General features: G+C 36.1%; 2 pseudogenes; both read left to right on the top strand.

Moving 5' to 3' along the window:
* LOC103261682 overlaps positions 1 to 15,340 on the top strand; it is a 32,842-nt pseudogene extending 17,502 nt beyond the window's left edge.
* A 291-nt stretch (positions 15,341 to 15,631) lies between these two features.
* On the top strand, positions 15,632 to 22,976 carry LOC103261681 (annotated as a pseudogene).
* The last annotated feature ends 1,366 nt before the right edge of the window (positions 22,977 to 24,342 follow it).

Raw genomic sequence — 24,342 nt, 5'->3', positions numbered from 1 at the left:
ACTGAATGATTATGTCATCCCAAAATTACTATGTTAAAACCTTAATTCCCAATGTGATGGTATTAGGATGGAGCCTTTGTGGGGTAATTAGGTGCCTAATGAATGGGGTTAATGCCCTTATAAGAAAAGACACAAGAGATATCATCTCTCTCTGTCCTTCCCATAAGGAAGAGGGCTCTTACAAGGAACCACTTTAGCAGGCACCTTGATCTTGGACTGCTCAGCCTCCTGAACTATAAGAAATAAATGTTTGTTATTTAAACCACTCACTCTATAGTATTTTTTGTTATAGCAGCCCAAACTATCTATTCTTAGTTTTTATTTTTAGATAGTTTAGAAGCTAAAGTATTTGTGAGTGAGGTATCAGATGCTTACAACTTCTTTTCAATGGTTCCCCCTCCCCCCAAAAAAGAAAAAGATAAAATAAAAATTGTACAATGTTAACAATAGTTGAATTTAAGTGAAGAGCATACAGGTATTCATTCTACTCTTCTTTCATTTTTCTATAGATTTCAGTTTCTGAAAATACAAAGCTGAGAGTGTACTAGTCAGATTCTGCTCTGATATTGCTATATGACAAGCATCCCAAACATTTCAGTGGCTTACAAAAAAAGCATTCATTAATTTCTCAGAAGTTTGCAAGTTGTCTAGGTAGCTCTACTTCAGGCTGTAGGTCTGGTTTATTTCTGCTATGTATGTCTCTCATACTAGTACCATCATCTATCCAGTTCATATTCAGCTTATAGCAGAAGGCAGATGCAAGAAAGTGAGAGAAATATACAGTGTCTCTTCAGATTAGAATTAGTGTAGTCATTTCTTTTTATATTTCATTAGCCAAAGCAAGACACATGGTCAAGTTAACATCAATAGATCTAAAATCATATGTGCAGTATACCATAGCAAGTGTAGGTGGCAAGGGAGAAAGTATTGTTGACAAACAATACACTCTATGTCAGAGAATGTTAAAAAGGTGAATGGTGAAAAGTATCAGAGGAAGAGGAAGAGAGTTTTTATACCCAATACAACACAAAACTTTTTTTTTTTTTAGAGTTGGACTCTCACTCCGTCGCCCAGGCTGGAATGCAGTGGCACGCTCATGGCCACCCCAGCGTCAACCTGCTGGTCTCCGGAGATCCTTCTGCCTCAGCCTTCCAAGGAGCCAGAACTACAGGCACGTGCTTCCACATTTGGCTAATTTTTCTTTTTATTTGTTGTAGAGATGAGGTCTCACCATATTGCCCAGACTGGTCACAAACAACACAAAATTTTGTAAGTTCAGTTTTAAAACATCAAAGGAAGCCTCACTGAAGAAGTCATGTTAGAAGTACAATCTGATGGGGGCCTAAAGGTTTAAAAATATTCTTATTCGCTTTGCTTGATAATGAGACGCATGTAGTGAGATAAGTGATTTTAAGAGAGAAGTATTTCTTTGGACATCACCTGGTTTCCAGCCACTCAAGGTCCCAGAGAACATGGGGCCTAAGGCAGTTGCCCTGATTTACCATCCCTACAGTCAGATATCCATCGGAAACTCCAGGGTACAATTTAACCCTGAGCTGTGCCTCTGATGTCTGACTTATTTCTCAGTAAACTGCACTCTCTCCCTGACTGGGCATCTTAACTCCCAAATTGTATTTTTGTACTAATACAGCCTCTAAATACTACATTTTCTTTCATGGCCATCACAATGATCACTTAAAGAAGTCATTCTATGTATTAAATTTTAGAAAAGAAAATGTGTCAAGGTGCAATTCAAACCATGAGCAGTATATTATCAGATATATATACAAATATTCATATATAGTCTCCAAAAATGATGTCACAAAATATTTTGTGTTCCTCATCAGTGTTGTGTTTGTATTCAAAAAAATTTATTAGGAGGATAAAGGTGAAGTCCCAGAATAAAGCTCCTTTTATAAAACAGCTACATCACCAAGCAGATAGTATTCCCGGCCCTGAATTGAAGGAGCTTGTCAGCTTTCTTTCTTTCCGCGTAAATCAGTCTTGTTGGGCTTCAGTCCAGAAAACCTCTCTGGCTTAGCTTACTTTATCTCCCACTGACCTTTATACCCCAGATGTGTATCTCTTGTAACAGGTCTGCGCACTTGACCCTGACTACTTTGATCAAACACAATAAAGAAAGGAGTTGAAGAAGAAAGTTTCCCTTAATAAGGGCACAACAGAAAACCTTGACATTCCAGAGCCTATAGTGTTTAAGAATGTCATTTTTTTCTTAAACTTGCCTATTTAAAAAGTAAAGTTTCATTGGTAACATGGAGTTCTGAAAGTTCCAAGCAGTCTGAAATTAATTTTATTGCTTATAAGATTTTAATTGCTGTGAAGTTTTGTTTCATCCTCCCTTTTACTGAAAATCTTATTGCAAAAAAAATATTCATTTGTTTTTCGGCTCTGGGAAAGTTATAAATGTTATAGTAGAAAATTTAAATGGTAAAGAGCTTCCTTCTATTTTGTAATTTAATGTGTAAATAAAGTCAAAATTTAACAACTAGACATCTCTCCATACTTGTTCATCATTCAAGTTGACTGCCAGAAGAAAAGAAAGATTATCTTTTTGGTTACTTCAAACTTTTTTTAAAACCATTTAGCTTTTCTCCCATTGATTCAGGCAATAAGAGACCTAATGTTCCTTGAACAACTTATATTTGAAAATGCTTTTTGCTTCCTGAAAATATTCAAGTTTTATAACACTGAGGAGTTTTTTTCAATAAAGTAGAGTTCCAGAATATAGGCAAATCTCCCACCAGGGGCCTTTGAAATATTGCAATATATCAGCAATTCAATTTAAACACTAAAAATAGTTTCTTTTATATCATACATTTTCTTAAAGTCTGACAGATTTATACTTTCCCTCTATAAAGCCAATTAATATTTGCTAATAAGCATCCATCACTAATACAGTATACATTAAAATCTAGTGTTTATTTTAAATACATGGTAAGATGCCAATTAAAACAAAAAACATTTTTCAGTTATTTGAATTCAAGCAGAGTACTGACTTTGTGCATATGGAAATAGTCCTATCTAGCAGCAAAATAATAGAATGACAGATCAAAAATAAAATATATATACAAACTGATTTTTCTCCAAGTTCTAGGTCACTTTAAGAGTAATTACTTAAATTGTACTTGCTTTTACATCTATGTCTTAAGACCCTCCCCCAACTATAATTAAAATTCTTGTTGGGTGTCTTGCCAGGTGGTCCCATGGGCCTTGCACAGTCCATGTGCCCCATCCTTCTCTGTATCTCTGACTGCATCTCTTCCTCCCTCCCCCAGCATTGGAGGACAGTGGAGCATCATGAAGCTGGGAAGATACTCTTCCTCCTTGTGTTGGGCCCTCTTGGAGAAGGCTGAGAACAAACTTTATTCTCTTGATGTCTTAGGGAGATTTAAGTTGTTAAATTAAGCTTGGCCCAAAGCGATCTCCTTTCATACTTCAAGGTTATCCTAAAGGTTCTCCAACCATAATGCACTGCAACCCAATTTGATGTGGAAACAGACTGTAACCCACCTTTGTAGCAAGTAGCTGAGTCTCAGCAAATCACAGCAGCTGAACCTCAGCCAACCAGAGTTCAAATAAGGCAAAGATGAAGCCACCCAGTTGTTTCTGTGGCTTGCTTTCAATCCCATTCATCACTTTCCTTCCTCTGTCCATAAATATTATCCAATCATGTATGTGACGGCCCTGGAATTGCCCTCAACCCTCAGCCTCTTCTGGTTCTGGGGACTGCCTGATTATGAACCACTCTTTGCTCAGACTCTGTTCAATTTAATTTGTCTCAAGTTTTCTTTTAACGAAGTGAAAAACATTTTCTGTTTCTTTCTTTTACTCCACATAGAACTCAAACATGAATCCAAGGAGGGCCAACCTGGGGGATAAATTAAATAATGCAGACGTGTTATATTAGAATTAATATAACACCTAAGTAGCACCTACATTCTAAGAATGAATTCCTCTCCTGGGAGGCTTCTTTGTCCATGTGCTTATCTTCCCCTTCCTTAATGTTAACCCTCCATTTTCCACATAATGGAGCTCAGGATACCATTACAAAATATGACTGTAAGAGTCTAGAATATGCCACCCCAAAATATGCCTGTCTGGCATAAGAATTATTTTGAGCTGGTTATTTTGAGAAATTGCAGATACAGGAGCAGCTCTAAAAAGTAGCCTTTTCGTAAAAGGAATTTACATCTAATAAAGAAACTTCCATTTGTAAAGACGTCTCCCTCTCTGCACCTGGAAGAAAAGGATGATTAAATGACTAGAGACTCTTAATTCTTAATCAATGAAGGGGCCTCAACTTAAATCTGCATTACAAAAGAAAGCTTTGTTTAAGGTGCTTTTTGTGTTTCAGAGAATGATGGTACCCAGGCCTGAAGTGTAAACTCCTCCTCAGAGATCTACTTTAGAGATTCACTCATTTCTCTGAGTTACTACTCATGTATGTGGAAGGTATGCATGTGCTATGGTCTGAATGTTTCCATCCCTCCAAAATCCATTTTGAACCCTAATCTCCACTGTGGTTGCCTTAAGAGGTGGGTCCTCATGAATGACATTCATATCGTTCAATTATAAAAGAGATTAAAAGAAGCATGTTTTCCTCTTCTGCCCTGTGAGGACATAGCATTCACTCCTTCCACTGTGTGAACACACAGAAAAGGGATCATCCACGAGGAACAGGCCCTCACCAAACACTAAATCTGCTAGCACCTGATCTTGGATTCCCAGTCTTCAGAAGTGTGAAAAATGAATTTCAGTTTTTTATAAATTACCCTGATTTTTTGTTATATTAGCCCAAACAGAGAAAGAGAACACATTATTAAACTTTTACTTGTTTTTCTCTTATTAATTTATTTTTATTACAGGGATCTGTCCCAGCTAAGGACTATGGACAGTAGAAAGAAAACTATCTTTCCTTCCTTACACAATAACCCTAGAAATATCTGGATCCTATTCCAACTTAAGATCCCTGCCCTGTTTCAGGTGATTACTTGCATCTAAAGTAACATGTAAATATAACTAAAACATTTTAAAAACTATTTCTATTTGCATATTAAAATAGGAATTTTAAGCTCTTATAGCTTAATTTCAAAGGTAGATGCTGTTATAGACATTGATTGGTAGGTTTCCTGACTGACAAGCTTATCTCTTACTGTTTGGCAGATTTCTAAGCTTAAGAGTTCCACATTTTCAAGACAGAACCCAGGAAACTCAATGTCCCTTACAGCTAGCACTCAGGCAAGTGACTTGGGCTCTACTAATAAAGTGTACTCAATGAGATTTCAACTCAGAAGTGAGCAACTTGACAAGGGAGGCTCTGCATGCAATCCAACATGTTGGTGATGCTTACAGAGGAATTGTTTGGCTTTCTTAGAGACTTAACCTATGGAATGGTCTATGGCAGAGTGGAAGAGAGACATTCTCTCCTTAATCTTTGCCTTTGTTAGCAGAATTTCAATGCACTCCTGGGGCAGCCTCAATGTTTTACAAAGCTTTCCCTGAAATACCTTTTCCTATACTTTCAACAGCCTTTCTGAGTGACATAGAACTCAAACATGAGTTCAATAAGAACTACACTCTACTCTGAGTATGTCATTCTGACTGCCATTCTTTCCCAAATAAGATTCCTCAACCCTCCTGCAAATAAACATCTGGTCTACCCAACCCACATGTTCACTCTAGTCATGACCAAATCCCACTTAGATTCAAGCTGGAGTCCCTACTTAATCATAGTATCTTAAATGGGGTTAAATTACTAAAGAATGAGAATATTTAAACAGATCTAAATACGCTTAAATAGAAAATCATAATATTCCATTTTAACACTGTGGAATACCACAAAAAGCTTTTCACTGCTATTGTAACTCCAAGTCCCTTTTTACAATTACAAAAAGGCCCTATCTTTTTCCCAGAGTGTTTATCCTAGATGTTCCTAAGGACCTCCAGGACAGTTTACTTAATCTAAAGTGTTAATTCCTGATGATTACTCTCTGAGCTTCCTCACAGCCCAAGAACTCCTGCAATTTCTCCAATACCAGTCAGAGTCATCCAGACTAATTTGCTGGTGCAATTGTCCTCTCGGTGCTGGGGCCAGAGAAGCTCACGAGACACACTGTACCCAGAATCAGCCTCCTCAGTGAATTGCTTTTAGTCTGGCTGAACTTCCCACAGGCACAACTAAAAGCAAGCACTATGCTCCTGACAAGACCCTCTCAAATTCTTAATTATTTAATCTTAAACAAATCCAAGTATAGAGCACTAATAGACCCTATCGAATATCTTTTAGTGAAACTATCTCTGTCTCCTGTTTAGAAGTAAAATATGTACATCTAATTGATATTATTACATAGAACACAATGTGTGCATTCTGATTCAAGGTAACCTCATACTTTTCTCCAAGAGCAAAGGGTGGGTATTTACTTATCTTACATACTCGGAATGAAAGAGCCTATTCTGAAGAATTTCCTTCACAAAAGTAGTCAGTTCCAAAAGGTAAAGATGTCTCTAACTCCATAAAACCAAACTGCCAGCAATCCTGAAAAGAACGGTGTCCTCAGAAAATCTCTTTAAAAGTAATATATATCCCTGCTATGTAATTAAGGCTTTTTAACATCTAAAAACTAATTAGCGTTTTTTTACTGTAAAAATCACTTAAAGGTTTTTAAAATTAAATTATGTACATTTAATTTTAATAAATCTAGCTGCAGATGGTACAAAATTCAAAATATACAATGTAGATTGCTTTCCCACCCCATTCTCCTTCTCAAAACCAACCTCTCTCAGAGGTAATTTTATGAATCCTTCCAGAGATTGAGGAAGACTCAATGACAGTATAATGGCATAATACTGCTTTGAAAGCTTCCTGTATCTCTTTAAGATTAAGATTACCTTCTTGTATGTTTGGCTTTGTTGTCTTCCAGTTTCTGTGTTTCTTACAGTTCTTATTATTGTTTTGTCCTTTTGCCTTACCACCAATTAGGCTGTTCCACTTATCTTTGTTTTCCCCGCTGCAAGATGGTTTCTATCTTACCCCCTCAAGAAGTAAGACAATAACTTTGTCCTGACGAATGGGGAAGTTGAATTTTTTTTAGATGTTTCTTATTTATTTGTTTTCCTTATCTATTCTATTTGGCTACTTATTCTGACTTTTTAAGCTTTTATAAGAGCATGCACTTTAGCGAAAAAAAAAAAAAAAGCATGTATAGAGAACCAAGAACTGTAAAGGAGCTAAGATTTTAACCTAGTTGCAAACTAGCACATTAGCCTCCCACAGTCTAATGGTGCCTGGTGGAAAAAAAAAATGAGGCTCCTGGGTCAGAAACAAAGGATAACGTATTGCTCAAAGCAATAGATACAACCAGAGTGTCAATATTTGTGCGAAATTTCCTAAGCCTCACTTCCTATAAAGCTTCATCAAGAGGGCTAAATGATACCTGCTTATGTAGTATGGTGTACTACAGGAGAAGAACCTTCGGCATAAAGATCCCAGATTGCTTATAGTAGGAAATAAACCTGTCTGACTTGCTCCTGGAGGAGACAACTTTATTATCCTGGATAGCAAGCAAGCCTGCCAGTGCTCTAGAGGGAGCCACTATCACTATCTTCCAAGACTGCTTAATACACAGGCATCCTTGAAAAGATAGTTTATAACAGGCAGTCTATTCCTCTGCTCACAAGATTTGCAGAAATGGGGGATAAGTGAAGAATTGTTTCCAAACACAGAGTGCTTAGACACTGGGAAGAAATCTAATTCCTTCATTTAGCAAGCATTTATTGAGTAGATACTTTGTTTCGGGGACCATAACAGTTATCTTGTTAAAGAAAATGATGTATATGAAGAATATTTTTAAACTATGGAAAGACAAGTGTTAACTTTTTCCCTATTACCATTCACTTATCTTTTTAAATATTTTCCAGTAGTAGTTTTTGTGTCCCTTTCTGATGCTGGTTATCTTTCAATATCTGTATTGGTCTTTTACCTCCTCAATTGAGGTTTAGCTGAAGAGTCAAGTTCTCAAGCCTGAGTCTCGGTCACCTTTGCACAAAACAGACTGACTTCTCTGCCTGTAGCCAATTTTCTTGGGGCTTTCAATCTCCTTTCAAAAAGGGATGAGAACAAAACTGATCAGGCTGGGTCTCAAAAATGCAAAAAGTCTCAGCTGTGACATTAGACAATACTTTAAACACATTAAAAAATGTTCAGCCAAAGATTTTTCCATTGGATTGCTTTCTAATTTGAACTAATCCATTTTACTTATCCAGATTTTCATGTAGTATATATTTAATTATGGTGTGTTGTACAATGCATAAAAAATTACTGGTAACTCTAAGTATTTTTAACATATATTCATGTAACAAAATTTTCAAAATAAAGAAATCAGTTATTTTCAAATTCATATATAACATAGATTTCATAAAACTAAATTTAGAAAGTACTTTAGGCAAGAGAATATAAATTCTTTTTGCTTTTGTATCCTTGGGGGTTTTTTTCTTTCTTTTTCTTTTTTACAGTATATTGAAATATAAACACTGATGGTGGGAATGCAAATTTGTACAACCTCTCTGGAAAACAGTGTGGCAATTTTTGAAAGAACTAGAAATTGACCTTCCATATGACCCAGTAATTCCCTTATTAGGAATATACCCGGAGGATCTCAAATTATTCTACAAAGAAGATACCAACACACATATGTTTGTTGCAGCTCTACTGACAATAGCAAAAACATGGAACCAACCATGTTGCCCATTGAAGCTGGACTGGATTTTTAAAAAATGTGGTACATAATATGAAATATTATGCAGCCATAAAGAAGGACAAATATATGAACTTTGCAGCAATCTGGATGGATTTGAAGTCGATCATACACAGTGATTTATCACAGAAACAAAGAACAGAGTTCCATATGTTCTCACTCATAAGAGGACCTTGAACAATTATAATGCTATAAGAAAGTGATTGACAGTAATGGGAAACGGTCGGGGGTGGGCAGGGTGGGATTGGCAGTTGAAGGAAACTGCTAAGGGAGGAAGGGGCATACCTCATCAACAAGGGTACCTGCATGATCAATGTTTGTATACCTAACCCTGAATTGTACCCCACATCTTTATAATAAAAATTAACTAAAAAAAAGAGATATAATTGACCTGCAGTCACCTGAACATATATTTTTTTAAAAAGTAAATATAAGTATACAATTTGAGGAACTTTAACATAAATAACATAAATATATATTTAACATAAATAAATATAATATATAAATATATATAACTATATATATATTGAGTCAGAGTCTCACTCCATCACCCATGCTGGAGTGCACTGGCACAATCACAGTTCACCATGGCCTCAACCTCCTGGACTTAGGCAATCTTCCTGCCTCAGCCTCCCAAGTAGCTAGAACTACAGGCATGTACTACCACACCTGGCTAATTTATATATATTTTATTTTTTTAGAGATGAGTTTTTACTATATTGTCCAGGCTGGTTTGAACTCCTGGGATCAAGCAATCCTTCTACCTCAGCCTCCCAAAGTGTTGTGAGTGCAGGCATGAGCCACTGTGCCTGACAGACATGTAGATATATTTATAAAACTAACACTACAATTAAAATAATGAATGTTCACCCAAAAAAGTCCATGTGTCCATCTATAATCCCTTCCTCTCTCCACTTCCACTCCAACAACTGTTGATTTTCATCATATCACTATAAACACATTTTTATTTTCTAGAATTATAATTAAATAAAATATACATTTTGCACTGTGCTATTTTTTGGACTGGCTTCTTTCACTAGCATATCTTTTCAAATTTACTCATGCTGATGTTTGTATAATTGCTTTCTGAGGAGTGTAGTATTCCTGTGTGTGTGTGTGTGTGTGTGTGTGTGTGTGTGTGTATACATATATATATATCACAATCAATGTATTTATTCATTCACCTGTTGATGGACATTAATTAGGGCTGGTTGTGGTTTTGAAACTATTATAAATATTCATATACAAGACTACGTGGGCATATACTGTCACTTTCTTGGGTGATAAATAATGGTAAGTTAGTTGTTGAGTCATGGTAGGTAAGCATGCTTAACTTTTTAACAAATTGCAAATATAGTTTCCAAGGTAATTGTACAATTTTACATTCTCGTGAGCGGAGGATGAGCATTCCAGCTGCTACACGTTCTTATCAATACTTAGTAGAGAAGAACATTTTAATCTTAACCATCTAGTGCATATGTAGTGGTATATCATTATAGTTTTAATTTTCATTTCCCTAATAACTAATGCTACTTAAGTACCTTTTCACAAACGTATTGACCATCTGTATATCTTATTTGACAAGATGTCTATTCAAATTTTGTGCTCATTTATTATTGTCCTCTTTTTGGTAGATTTTAAACACTCTAGATATATAATATATATACTAGACACAACATCTTTGTCTTGTATATGTTTCACAAATGTGTTCTCTAGATCTGTCATTTGCATTTGCATTTTCTTAACAGCATTTTTTTTTTTGAAGAACAAATGTTTTTAATTTTGAAAAAGTACAATTTTATTTGTTTTTTGTTCATTTTTGCAGGTCATGCTTTTTTGTGTCTTATTTACCAGACTCATGGTCACTAATGTTTTATCCCTGTTTTCATCCAAAAGTTCTATCGGTTCAGGTACATGATTTATTTAGGTTATATGTAGATCTATAATTCACTTCAAATTAAAGTCTATATATAGTATAAGGTAAGAGTCAAGGTTTTGAACTTGATGTGTGTGTCTGTTCAATGAGTCTAGCACTATTTATGGAAAAGACAGTCCTTTTTCCATTGAAATATCTTGCCAACTTTGTTAAAAACCAATTGTAGATATATGTGTGGTTCTGTTTCTGGACGCTCTGTTGTTTCTATTAGTCTATATATCTTCCTTTATGCTAACATGATGCCATATTGGTTATTGTAAACAAATAAAAAGTCTTGAAATTCAATAGTATTAATAAAAATAAATAAGATAAGCAAAAATCAAAGTGTTTTTTTCTATTATCTCACTCAGCAATCAACACAGAACACTTATGTGATCCCAGACATGTGAGAATTCTTTCTCACACACCAAGAAATTCTGCAGCAAACACCAGCTGGGTGTTCTCTAACTCAATTCAATTCTGATACTAACTACCTGGAGATTGTATCAGATCCCACAGGTTGAGGGATCTGACCCAGAATACCACCTCAAACTTTAGATACCAATTGTAAACCGTAGATTATAGCCTGTGATTCTTACTGACAGGCTATAAATTGGGGTCACTGTGACTTCTTCCTTGGGTTCAACTGATTTGCTAGCATAGCTCACATAACTCAGAAAAATACTTTACTTACATCTAGCAGCTTATTGCAAAGGATAATTGCAATGGATACATAAGAACAGCCAGGTGGAAGAGATATATAAGGCAAGACATGTTGAAACGGAAGCAGAACTTCCATGCACTCGGCACACCACCCTCCAAGAACTCCCACGTGTTCAGCTATCTAGAAATTCTCTTCAGTAGTTCTTTTGGGGTTTCATGGAAACTTTATTTCATAGGTATGATTGCTATATCATTAGCCAATGGCGGTGAATTTAACCTTCAGCCCCTCTCCCCTCCCTAAGTTTGGGAGAGTGTCTTAGTCTATTCTGTGTTGCTATAAAGGAATAGTTGAAGCTGGGTAATTTATAAAAGAAAGAGGTTTATTTGGCTCACAGTTCTGTGGGATGTACAAGAAACATGCCACAGCATCTGCTTCTTGTGTGGGGCTCAGGAAGCATCCGCTCAAGTAGTAAGGTGACAGGGAACAGGCATCATATGGCAAGAGAAAAAGAAGAGGAGAAGGAGGTGCCAGACTCAAATAACCAAATATCATGGGAACAAAGAGAACTCATTCACTAACAAAGAAGTGGCACCAAGTCATTCATGAGGGATCCATCACCATGACTCAGCCACTCCCCACCAGGTCACACCTCCAACATTGGGGATCAAATTTGGAGAGGACAAATAACCAATCTATGTCAGGGAGTGAGGCTAAAAGTCTCTAATCTTACCTCAGTTTTTCTAGTGAGCAGACCCCAATCTGAAGCTATTTAGGGGTACTTAGGCCACAGTCGTCTCATGGGCATGCAAAAGATACTCATTACTCCAGAGATCCCAAGGGTGTTAGGAGGTGAATATTAGAAAATGAGAAGCCCATATATGTCCTTTCCATTTCCATATATATGTATGTATTATATTATAAATAACAACATCACAAGAATTTTAAAAATGGTTTTGAAATTGTTTTGGCTATCTAGGGCCATTACCTTTCCACATAAATTTAGAATCAGTTCATCAGTCTCTACTAAAAATTTCTTCAGGGATTCTTATTGAAATTAATTTAATACAGAGCAAATTAGATAGAATTGACATTTTAACAATATTGACTATTTTGGCCTATAAGTCGGTATATCCTTCCATTTATTCATGTCTTGTGTTTTGTAGTATTTAATATACAGATCTTAACCAACTTTTTAAAACTTTATCCCCAAGTATTTCATACTTTCGTGATATTATAAAGGGTAATGTTTATTTAATTTAACTTTCTAATTTTCTTTTAGTATTTTATTTTTTTAACCTTTATTATGATTCAAGCTGATAAAATCATTCCAAAACATGTAGGCTGGAAGAGCCCATTTTTTTATAATAACTCTTCCAAGCACTAATTTTATAATAAAGTAGTCTAATAATATTAATTAACTGAACCAGTACTAAAGGCAACCAAAATTTTTTAAGAATAAAAAAGTTACGTGTTTTTTTTTAGTGTATGGGAGGGAAATGGCTTCTCTTCATTCTCTTAGATTCCTTGGTTAGGCTACACATTAAATTGATATTTGATTAAGATAAATAACTAGAGGCATTCAGCACTTGCCTCCTCCACAAAGAAGGGCTTAAACAACAAATAGATGATCACACACAAAATACATGTTTTTCTCAGAGACAACACTGGAATTTGGGAAAGAAATGACAAGACTCTCTGAGGCATAGAGGGCCAGGATAGCAGCAAAAAGAAAGAAGTAAAGCACCCACCCAACTAACATTAGCTCAAAGCTAAGAGAGACTCCTCATTGTGGGGAAAAAGTAAGGGAGATTCCCAGCAGTCTGCATTTCCACCATAGGAGAGCCCCATAGCTCTCAAAGTACAGGGAACTGTCCAGTACAGGGAGTTGTCTGGAGTCCATATGACTGAGGTATTCCAGAGAGGAAATCTCTCTGAGAGCCTCCTACCATCAGGGACCCAGGCTGCTATAGTCTGGCATAATTATAAGAGTGGCGTCACCACCAATGTACATCCTTCCCTGAGGCCCAGAAGTCCTTGCATCTCCACATCTTTGGGGCCCTGCTTATCCTACCACATCTACACAGAGGGATGCAGCATAACAACATCAACTGAACCCAATGATACAGCCATGACCCTGGCTCCTGAGCCTAGGCAGCTCCCCATGCCCTGGGGAACAGGTAGCCCAGCACATCAAGGAGTCTACCCCAAGACAAAGAAAACTGAAATGTGTACTTCCCAAAACCTAAGAGCCCTCTCCCTGGGGCCCACCATCACTGCCTGTGACTCTGTTCTCTCCAGTGTTGGAAGAAGCCATTTACCATGGAAAATCCCTGGAACCCTAGGACCAGCACTTCCTGGGCCCACAGCTGCCACTAGCATCTCAAGTAGTAGAGCAGCTACATGCCCATAAGCATTCTCCCAGAGGCCTAAGGACAGGCATACCTGGAACCCACTGCCACCAGCAGCCTCCTTCACTAAAACAGATACCTGCAAGTTCTAAGGAACAACTTTCCCAGTATCCCCACCACAAGCAGAATTATACCACAGTTTTCACAAACAACCACAGCCTAAGCCACTGAGGCACTACAAACACCAAATTCACATTGATTACAGTAGAAGAAATTATATGGAGACTATACTACTGCACCCACCCATAACCAAAGTGAAAGCCTTCAACTCAGCTGATGCTATGGGACATATTTACAGGAAAATGTATTTCCTTATGAAAGCTGCTCTATAAAATTGGAAGCAGTGACTATTCCTCCAGATGTATAGATACCAACACAGACACTAGAAACACGAATTTTTTTTAATGGCATCTCCAAAGAAATGTAACAATTCTTTATTAATAGATCCAAAAGCAAAAGAAAATCTTAGAACTAAAAATTCAATTAATAAAATAAAAAATAAAATTGAGAGCTTTAATAATAGGCCAGATCAAGTAGAAAAAAGAATTTCTGAATAGAAAGACAGGTATTTTGGAATAACTGTGTTATACAAAAGAAAAAGGCAGAAGAAGAATACAAAAATGAATCAAGAAAACCTACAGGATATATGAAACACCATTAAGTGAACAAATATTTACACTGGAAATGTATTGTTTTAAAAAAACCCGAGGCACAGACAGCACTGGTGGGAAAGAGACCTTCAGCTATGCCTTAGTCATGCAGGGACAAGCCTTGGGTCAGAGATTTGTGTAACACATCAAGTTAATGTGACCTGGGAAAGGCTGCCAAAGATGTCTTCAACAAAGGATATGGGCTTGGCATAGTCAAGATAGATCTGAAAGCCAAGTCTTGTAGTGGAGTGGAATTTCTACTTCTGGTCATGCTTACACTGATACAGGGAAAGCATCAGGCAACCTAGAGACTAAATATAAGATCTGCAACTGTGGACTTACCTTCACCCAAAAATGGAACACAGACAATACTCCTGGGACAGAGATCTCTTTGGAGAATAAGTTGGCTGAAGGGTGAAACTGACTCTTGATACCATATTTGTACCAAACACAGGAAAGAAGAGTAGGAAATTGAAGACCTCTTATAAATGAGATTGTTTCAGTCTTGGCAGTAATATTAACATAGATTTTTCTGGGTCAACCATCTGTGGCTGGACTGTGTTGGCCTTTGAAGGGTGGCTTGCCAGCTATGAGTTCTGACACAGCCAAATCCAAACTATCACAGAAGGCTGCAGCCTTTTAGCTGCACACTCATATAAATGATGGCACTGAATTTGGAGGTTTTATCTACCAGAAGGTTAATGAGAAGATTGAAACATCAATAAACCTTGCTTGAACAGTTGGCAGTAACAACATCTGTTTTGGCATTACTGCTAAATATAAACAGGATTGTAGAACTTCTCTATCTACTAAGTAAATAATGCCAGCCTAATTGAACTGAGTTATACTCAGACCCTTCAACCAGAAGTCAAACGGACCTTATCAGCTTTAATTGAAAGAACTTCAATGCAGGATGTCACAAGGGTTGAGTTTTGAACTGGAAGCTTAATGTGATTTGAGTAAAGCATCAAATGTGTTCCTGGAAGTGAAGAAAAATGAACTCAATCTGTTTTGACCTTAAAATTCTTTGCAAAATTTCAAAAGTGTGAAATTTTTATTCTTCCAAAGAATTTTAGTCCTCTCCACACTGAAGTCTAGAGATCACAAGCCCATCCTGAGGGAGGAGCTTGAAAGCATGCCTGGAAGTTGTCATATTTGTGCCATATTACAGTTCAGTACTGCAGTGTTAATTTAATGTGTTCCTCAGCGAGTGTAGTGTCATGTTCCAGGAGATACCTGAACCTCCAGTTTGTACATCATATCCTGCATGTCCCACCCCACTTTTCCATGATTTTTTAATATATTGGTCTCTGTGCTGTAGTGGAATCTTTGGTTTTGCATCAGAGCAAAATAAAATAAACCCATCACATTTAGAAGATTAAAAAAACCTGTTTGATGAAATAGTAGCTGAAAACTTCCCAAGTCTTGGGAGACTTACAGACATACAGATACAGGAAGCTCAAAGTTCCCCAATATATTCAATCCAGAAAGTTTATCCCCAAGACACAGCATAGTCAAGTTGTCAAAGATGAAAACAGAATTCTAAAAACAGAAAGAGAAAAGTGTCATGTCACATATAAGTTATTCCCAGATTGGCAGTAATTTTTTTTTTTTTTTAGCAGAAATCTTACAGGGCAGGAGAGAATGGAGTAACCTATTCAAACTGCTGAAAGAAAAAAAAGTGTCAGCCAAAAATACTATATCCAGCAAAACTATCCTTCAGAACTGAAGGAGAAATAAAGTATTTTTCACATAAGCAAAAACTGAGGAAAATAATCATCACTAGGCCAGCTCTATGAGAAATGCTTAAAGGAGTACTACATTTGAAAGTGAAAGGGCCAAACACAGTTGCTCACACCTGTAATTCCAGCACTCTGGGAGGACGAGGCAGGAGGAGTACTTGAGCTCAAGTGTTCACAACTAGCCAACATAGCAAAATCCCATCTCCACAAAAAAAAAAAACTTAAAAATTAGCCAGGCATTGTGGCATTTGCCTGTAGTCCCAGCTACTTGGGAGACTGAGACAGGAGGATTGACTGAGTCCAAGAGGTCAAGTTGTAGTGAGCTATGATTTTGCCACTACACTCCAGTCTGGTCAAGAGAGTAAAACCTCATCTCAAAAATAAAAATTAAAAAATTAGTGGAGTATAGGGGATCACGCCTGTAGTTCCAGTTACTTGGGAGATTGAGGCAGAATGATCACTTGAACCCAGGAGTTTGAGGCTGCAGTAAGCCATGATCATGCCACTGAACTCCAGCCTGGGCAACAGAATAAGACCCAAACTCAAAAAAATGTGAGAAGATAATATCTAACATCATAAAACACACAAAACTCAAAATTTACTTATAGAGATGATGTATAAATAACAAAGCAAAAGTAATTAAGCATTAGTTCTATAGAAAACCATCAAACTACAAAAGTAAGCAATAAGAGAGGAATAAAGAAACAAAGAATATACAAAAAAACTGAAGAAAAATTAACAAAATTACAGGAATAAGTCCTATCCTATCAATAATAATCTTGACTATAAATGACTTCAATTTCCCAATTAAAAATATAGACTACACTGGGCTCAGTGGCTCAGCCTGTAATCCCACATCTTTGGGAGGCTGAGGTGAGTGGATTGCCTGAGCCCACGAGTTCGAGACCCGCCTGGGCAGCGAGACCTCATCTCTACAATAAATCAAAAAATCAGCCAGGCGTGGTAGCACGTGCCTGTAATTCTGGCTACTTGGATGGCTGAGGCAGAAGAATTGCCAGAGCCCAGCAGGTCGAGGCTGTGGTGGCTGGGAGCGGCCACTGCACTCCAGTCTGGGTGACAGAGTGAGATTCCAACTCAAAAAAATATATATATAGACTGCAAGAATTAAAAGAACCAACTATATACTGCCTATAAGAAACTACCTTCAACTATAAAGACACACACAGACTGAAAGTAAAGGGATGGAAAAATATATTCCATGCAAACAAAAACCAAAAGCAAACAGAAGTGATTATATTTATAACAGACAAAATAAACTTCAAGTCAAAAAACATTTAAAAAAAAAAGACAAGGAAAATTATTGTGTCATGATAAAGTGATCAATTCAGCAAGAGGATATAGTAGTTTTAAAATATATAAACCAAATACCAGAACACCCAGATACACAAAGCAAATATTATAAGAGGTAACGATAGAGATAGACTCCAACACAACAAGAGTTGAGTACTTCGGCATTCTCCCTCTCCACATTGAAAAGCCATCTAGACAGAAAATCAGCACTGAAACATTAAATTTAAACTGCACTATAGACCAAATGGACCTAATAGGTATTTATAGAACATTTTATTCAACAGCTGCAGAATATACATTCTTCTCATCATTATATGGAACTTTCTTCAGGATAGACCATATGTAAAGTCACAAAACACTTTTAAAGTTTTAAAAATCAAAATTTTATCAAGTATTTTCTAGAACCACAACAAAATAAAACTAGATATCAATAATAAGAGGAACTTTGGAAATTGTACAAATTGTACAAATACATGAAAATTAAGCAACAGACTTCTGAATGACCATTGGGTCAATTAAAAAATTTAAAAGGACATTTTTAGAAATCTAGAAACAAATGATAATGGAAACAAATCATACCAAATCATATGGCATGAAGCAAAATCAGTGATAAGAGGGAAGTTTATTGCAGTAAACTTCCAGATCAAAAAAGTATAAAAATTTCAAATAAACTATCTGATGAAACACCTCAAGGAAGTAAAAAATCAAGAATAAACCAAACCCAAAATTAGTAGAAGGAAAAAAATAATAATAATCAGAACAGAAATTTTTTAAAGAATATAAAACATAAATGAAATGAAAAGTTGAGTTTTTGAAAAGATAAACAAAATTGACAAACCACTAGCCAGACTAAGAAAATAAGGGAAGTCCCAAACAAATATAATTAAAAATGAAAAAGGAGACATTACAACAGATACCACAGAAATACAAAGATTCATTAGAGACTATGATCATTAAAAAAAAAAAAAAAAAAACCTCTCTGCCAACAAATTGAGAAGCCTAGAGGAAATGGAAGAATTATTCCTGGGCACAAATAACCTACCAAAATCAAACCCTGAAGAAATAGAAAACAAGACTGAATCAGTCATAAAAATCTCCCAACATAGAAAAGCCCAGAAGTAAATGGATTCACTGCTCAATTTTACAAAACTTTGAAAGAGTTACTACCAATTTTTCTCAAACTATTCCAAAAAATTGAAGAAAAGGGAATTCTTTCCAACTTATTTTATGAAACCAGCATTATCCCAATACCAAAATGAGAACACACATACACACAAAGGAAACGACAGTCCAATATTCCTGATGCACATAGAAGCAAAAATTCTCAACAAAATACTAGCAAACCCAATGCAACAGCAAAACAAGAAGATTATTTACCATGATCAAGTGTGATTTATCCTAGGGATAGAAGGAGGATTTAGCATTCACAAGTTTATATATAGAACAAAAACCATGTGATTATCTCAATGGATACAGAAAAAGCACTTTATAAAACTCAATATCCCTTCATAATAAAAACTATCAACAAATTAAGAAATTAAGAAGAAACATACTTCAACCTCAAAAAAGTTATATATAACATAGTTATAGCCAACATCAAATTGAATTGAAAAGAACAGAAAGTTTTTCCTCAGAACTAAAACAAGACAAGGATGCCCACTTTTACTAGTCTTACTCAAAATACCAGTGATTTTAGCCAGAATTATTAGACAAGAGATAGAAATAAAGGGCATCTAAACTGGAAAAAAAAGAAAAGCCAAACTGTCTTTCATTGCAGATGATATATAATATAATGTTTTTTTAAAACTTAAGACTCTATCTTAGAATTGATAAACAAATTCAGTAAAGTTGCAGGATACAAAATCAACATGCAAAAACAATTACAATTTATATACACCAATAACAAATTGGCTGAAATAGAAATCAGGAATTCAACCCCTTTTACAGTAGCTTCAAAAAAACCAAAAACTAAAATACCTGGGAATAAAATTTAGCCAAGGAGATGATTTCTGCAGTGAAAACTACAAAACATTGACGGAAGTATACCTAACCCTGAATTGCACATCTTTAAAATAAATTTTTTTTAAAAAAAGAAGAAAAAAAGTTGAAGAAGACACAAAAAAGAAAGACATTTCATATTCATAGATTGACCATACTATCCAAAGTGATATGCAGATACAATGCAATCTCTGTCAAAATACCAATGATGTCCTTCTCAGAAAAAGAAAAAGAAAATTCTAAAATTTATGTGGAACTTACAAAAGACTCCAAATAGAAAAAAAAAAAAATTCTGAGCAAGGAGAACAAAGTTGGAGGCATCATGCTATCTGACATCAAAATATCCTACAAAGCTGTGGTAAACAACAAGGCGTAATATGCAATTAAGTATATAGAACAACAGTACAGAACAGAAGACACAGAAATAAATCTGTGTATTTACAGTCAACTGATGTTTGACAATAAACCATGATGAGAAAACTGGATATTCATATGCAGGAGAATGAAACCAGACCTCTATATCTCACCATATACAAAAATCAAGTCAAATAGAATAAAGACCTAAATGTATAAACTATAAAACTGCTAAACCATACCGTAAACTATAAAACTTATAAAAGAATATATAGGGAAAACACTTCAGGACATTGGCCTGGGCAAAGATTTTATGGATAAGACTTCAAAAGTACAGACAACACAAACAAAAATAAACAAATGGAACTATATTAAATTAACAACCTTTTGCACAGCAAAGGAAACAATCAACAGAGCAAAGAAACAATATGTAGAATAGGAAAATATATTTGCAATCTATTTATCTGACAAGAGATTAATATACAGAATATATAAGAAACTCAAACAACTCAACAGCAAAATAATAATAATAATAATCTGATTTAAAATTAGGCAAATGATCTGAATAGAACTTTCTTAATAGAAGATAGACAAATGGTCAACAAGTATATGAAAAAAAGCTCAACATCCTAATCATCAGAAGGATGTAGATAAAAACCACAATAGGATAGCATCTCATTTGGTTAAATTGACTATTATCAAAAATACAAGAAATAGTAACTGCTGGAAAGGATGAAGGGAAAAGCAAATTCTGTTATACACTGTTGAATGGAATGTAAATTAATACAGTCATTATGAGAAACAGCATGGAAATTTCTCAAAAAATTAAAAATAGAACTATCATATGATCCAGCAATCCCACTACTGTGTATTTAACCAGAGGAAAAGAAATCAGTATACAAAAGAGATGTTTGAACTCCCATGTTTATTGCAGCACTATTCACAATAGTCAAGACACAGAATCAACCTATGTGTTTCCAAATAAATAACAGGATAAAGAAAATGTGATATCTATACACAATAGAATACTATTCAACCATAAAAAGAATGAAATCCTGTCATTTGCGGCACCAAGGAGGAGTCTGGAGGACGTTATGTTAAGTTAAATGAGTCAGGCACAGAAACATAAATATCACAAGTTCTCACTCATATGAAAGAGAAAAAAAAAAAAAAAGTTGAGCTAAAATAAAAGGTCACATCTAACCCACATGACATAATTTATCTGTCCTTGGTCTAGGGCTAATTTGAAATTTTACTTGATTCTCTGGGAGTAGAGAGACCATTTCACCCTGGCTGGAAGAAACACAGACTATTCCTGGCTCTGTGTGAGTTCCATGTACTATACTTGCTGACCCTTTCTGGATAAACATTTGGGAGTCAGATATTTAGAACTCCTGACTGTGCAGCTTTCTCCTCTCCACCCCTTCCATTATAAAGTATTGGTCTTCATGGACCCTGTGAGAGAGGAGCTAGTCAGAAGCTGGTTAGGCAGACAGAGAGGGAGGGTCTTGAGGAGAGTGTTATAACACCTGCGGGAACGCTCACTGCACCGCCCCTTATATAACTGTTGGCTGAAAATGTGGTTAATGAGCATCCTCTCAATCCAGGATGTACTGCCAAAACAGACTTTTTGATGCTTAAACACAGACGCAGTAACTTAACTAAATGTCCTAACTTTACTTTAGCTTATAATATCATTAGCATAGTATTTGCATTGCGGTTTTTACACACACACACACACACACACACACACACACACACACACACACACACACCAGTGGGCTTTTCTGTGGTACTTATGGGCAATATTCAAGATGCAGTAACCTTGGTCAAGGACCCCGCATGCACAATAAAAACTGGGTCTCAGGAAGTAAAGGGCGGATGAGATGTGAGAGAAACGCCCCCAGTAAAGATAAGATTAAAAACACAAACTTGCCGGGCTCGGTGGCTCAGCCTGTAATCCCGTGCCTTTGGGAGGCTGAGGTGAGTGGACTGCCTGAGGCCGTGGGTTCGAGACCCCCCTGGGCAGTGAGACCTCATCTCTACAATAAATCAAAAAATTAGCCAGGTGTGGTAGCGCGCGCCTGTAATTCCGGCTACTGGGAAGACTGAGACGGAAGGATCGCCGGAGCCCGGCAGGTCGAGGCTGCGGTGGCCGGGAGCGGCCACTGCACTCCAGTCTGGGCGACAGTGAGACTCCAACTCAAAAAAAAAAAAACCTGTTAGCACAGGTTACCCATTTCAGGTCCCTTCTCTTTCTGGAGAGCTTTGTTACTTAATAAATTCCTTTCACTCATCCTTTTGGTGTCCACATTCCTTAATCTTCTTAGTCGTGGAACAAGGACCTGAAGTTGCTTGTTTAAGCTGACTGTGGAGTTCAAAACTCCTACAACACCTGCATACCCGCTCCTCAACTACAAGAAACCACCAGGTTCTGTTTGGGCTTCCTTCCCTGTACTCAAGTCTAGAAGTTCTCTCTTCATCCTGTAATCCTCAACAACCATAGAGCTTGCCTTATGTGTTCTGTTTCCTCAGAAATCACTCTCTTGTACTGCCTGTAGGCCAATATCTGAAAACCATTGTTTTTTTTATATTTTGTCTGCTTATTTAGTTGTTTAAGATAAACACTGGGGTTGTGGTACCCAGCCCAGGGTCCCCGGCGCGCGAGGCAGGTTGTCGAGGCGCTCCAGAAGGACCGGGACGTTCAAACCAGATTAGCTGCAAGATGCTGGCACAAATGTGGAGAAGCACTTTGGAGAACTGTGCCAAATCTTCGCCGCCTACGTGAGAAAGATTGCCAGGCTGTGCGACAAAGCCTACCTCCTGATGAATGAACTCAATGTGTATGCCTCCACGAGACCCCGCATCTCAAGCAGGGTCTCAAAAACATGGCTGATGAGTTTGCCAAACTTCAGTATTATCAGCAGGCAGAGGGTGAAAGACTTGAAACCAAAGTTGTTGAACCTTTGAAGGCTTATGGGACTATTGTAAAAATGAAACGGGATGACCTCCAAGAAACGTTAAGAGCAAGTTATCCACACAAGCTAAGCAGTTAAATCAATTAGAAAGAACACATCAACGAAACTCATCTGATCGACATGTATCCTTTGAATTTTGGTCTTTAAAAAAGTGTTCTGTAAGGGATGTAGCACAAAAGTAAATGCATATGGAAATTGTGGAAAAAAGCTAAATATTATCCTTGTTAGTCCATTATGGACAGAATGGGAATCAAGAATATAAGTCTTTGACATTTATTTATATAACATTAAATATTGATTTCAACTCAAGCAAAAGTACCAGAGTATCATATTTGTCTTCCTACAATGTATGTAAATTAAATTTTGTTCATAAATACATGAACCACAAGAAGAAAATATATCCTTAGGATGACATTTTTAAGTAAATTTTAAGTGCAAATATAAATAAGAACTTATCTATGATCAAGTTTACTTGTATGATTTCCTGAAAATGAGAAAATTAGCATTAGGGGTAAGGAGGAGCAGAGAGAAAAGGTTAGTCAATAGGAACAGTTACAAATTAAAAAGAAGAAGAAGTTCTGATGTTCTATAGCCCAGGAGGGTGACTACAGCCCACAAAAATGTATATTTCCAATAGCTAGAAGAGAGAATTTTGAACATTCCCAACACAAAGAAATAATAAATGTTTGAGATGATGTACATACTAATTACTCTGATTTGATCGTTACAATGTATATATGCACCAAAACATCACAATGTACCTCATAAATATGTACAATTGTTCTGTCAATTAAAAATAAAAATAATGTTTTAAGAAGGTAAACTGATGCACAATAAAATTTTACAGTTTTTTAAATTAACATTATCTATAAAAAGCTATAGGATATACCTCACCTAGATATTATAACTAAGATGTATTCATATTTGCTTAAAAATTCTTAAATGTGGATCTGACATTAATTTGGTATTTGAGTAAGCATTATATTCAGAACAGCATTAGATATTTTTAAGGTTATAAGCAATTTAATTTTTAGAAAAAAATAAAAGAGTTTCAGCTACTTTTTAAAAATCTATAGCAGCAATTTTAATATTAGGTATTTAAATCCTTTAAATGTATAAAGTAAGTAAATTCAACTGCATGAGTCTTCTAAGAACCACCAGCTAATTGCTTCAAATTCCTCTAATGACTTCTTTCAGACTTTGTTTAGAATGCCAATTATTCCAAGTGACATGCTCATTATAATTTTAAGTCTTCCTGTATTTTAAAACTATTTCAACTTGTGGTGATATTGCTTTCCAGCAATTAAGCTAATAATATGCCATAAATATTCAACATGAGAACCTAATTTACATGTGCAATAACATCTCATTCATTAACTTCCAAAACAAACTTTCTTTAGTATTTAACTAACCACACTTCTTCCGCTAAATGAAAAAAATAATAATAATACTCCTGAGAAGAATCTTCCATTAAAATGCCGCTTCTAACTTGTGATAAATTCACAGAAAACAAGTCCATCTTCATTGGAAGACATTAGAGGTCGCTTT

This window comes from Carlito syrichta, unplaced genomic scaffold (genome assembly GCF_000164805.1).
Source record: "Carlito syrichta isolate Samal-C Ts95f unplaced genomic scaffold, Tarsius_syrichta-2.0.1 Scaffold303982, whole genome shotgun sequence".
Taxonomy (NCBI): domain Eukaryota; kingdom Metazoa; phylum Chordata; class Mammalia; order Primates; family Tarsiidae; genus Carlito; species Carlito syrichta.
This window is presented reverse-complemented; position numbering and strand designations above follow the sequence as displayed.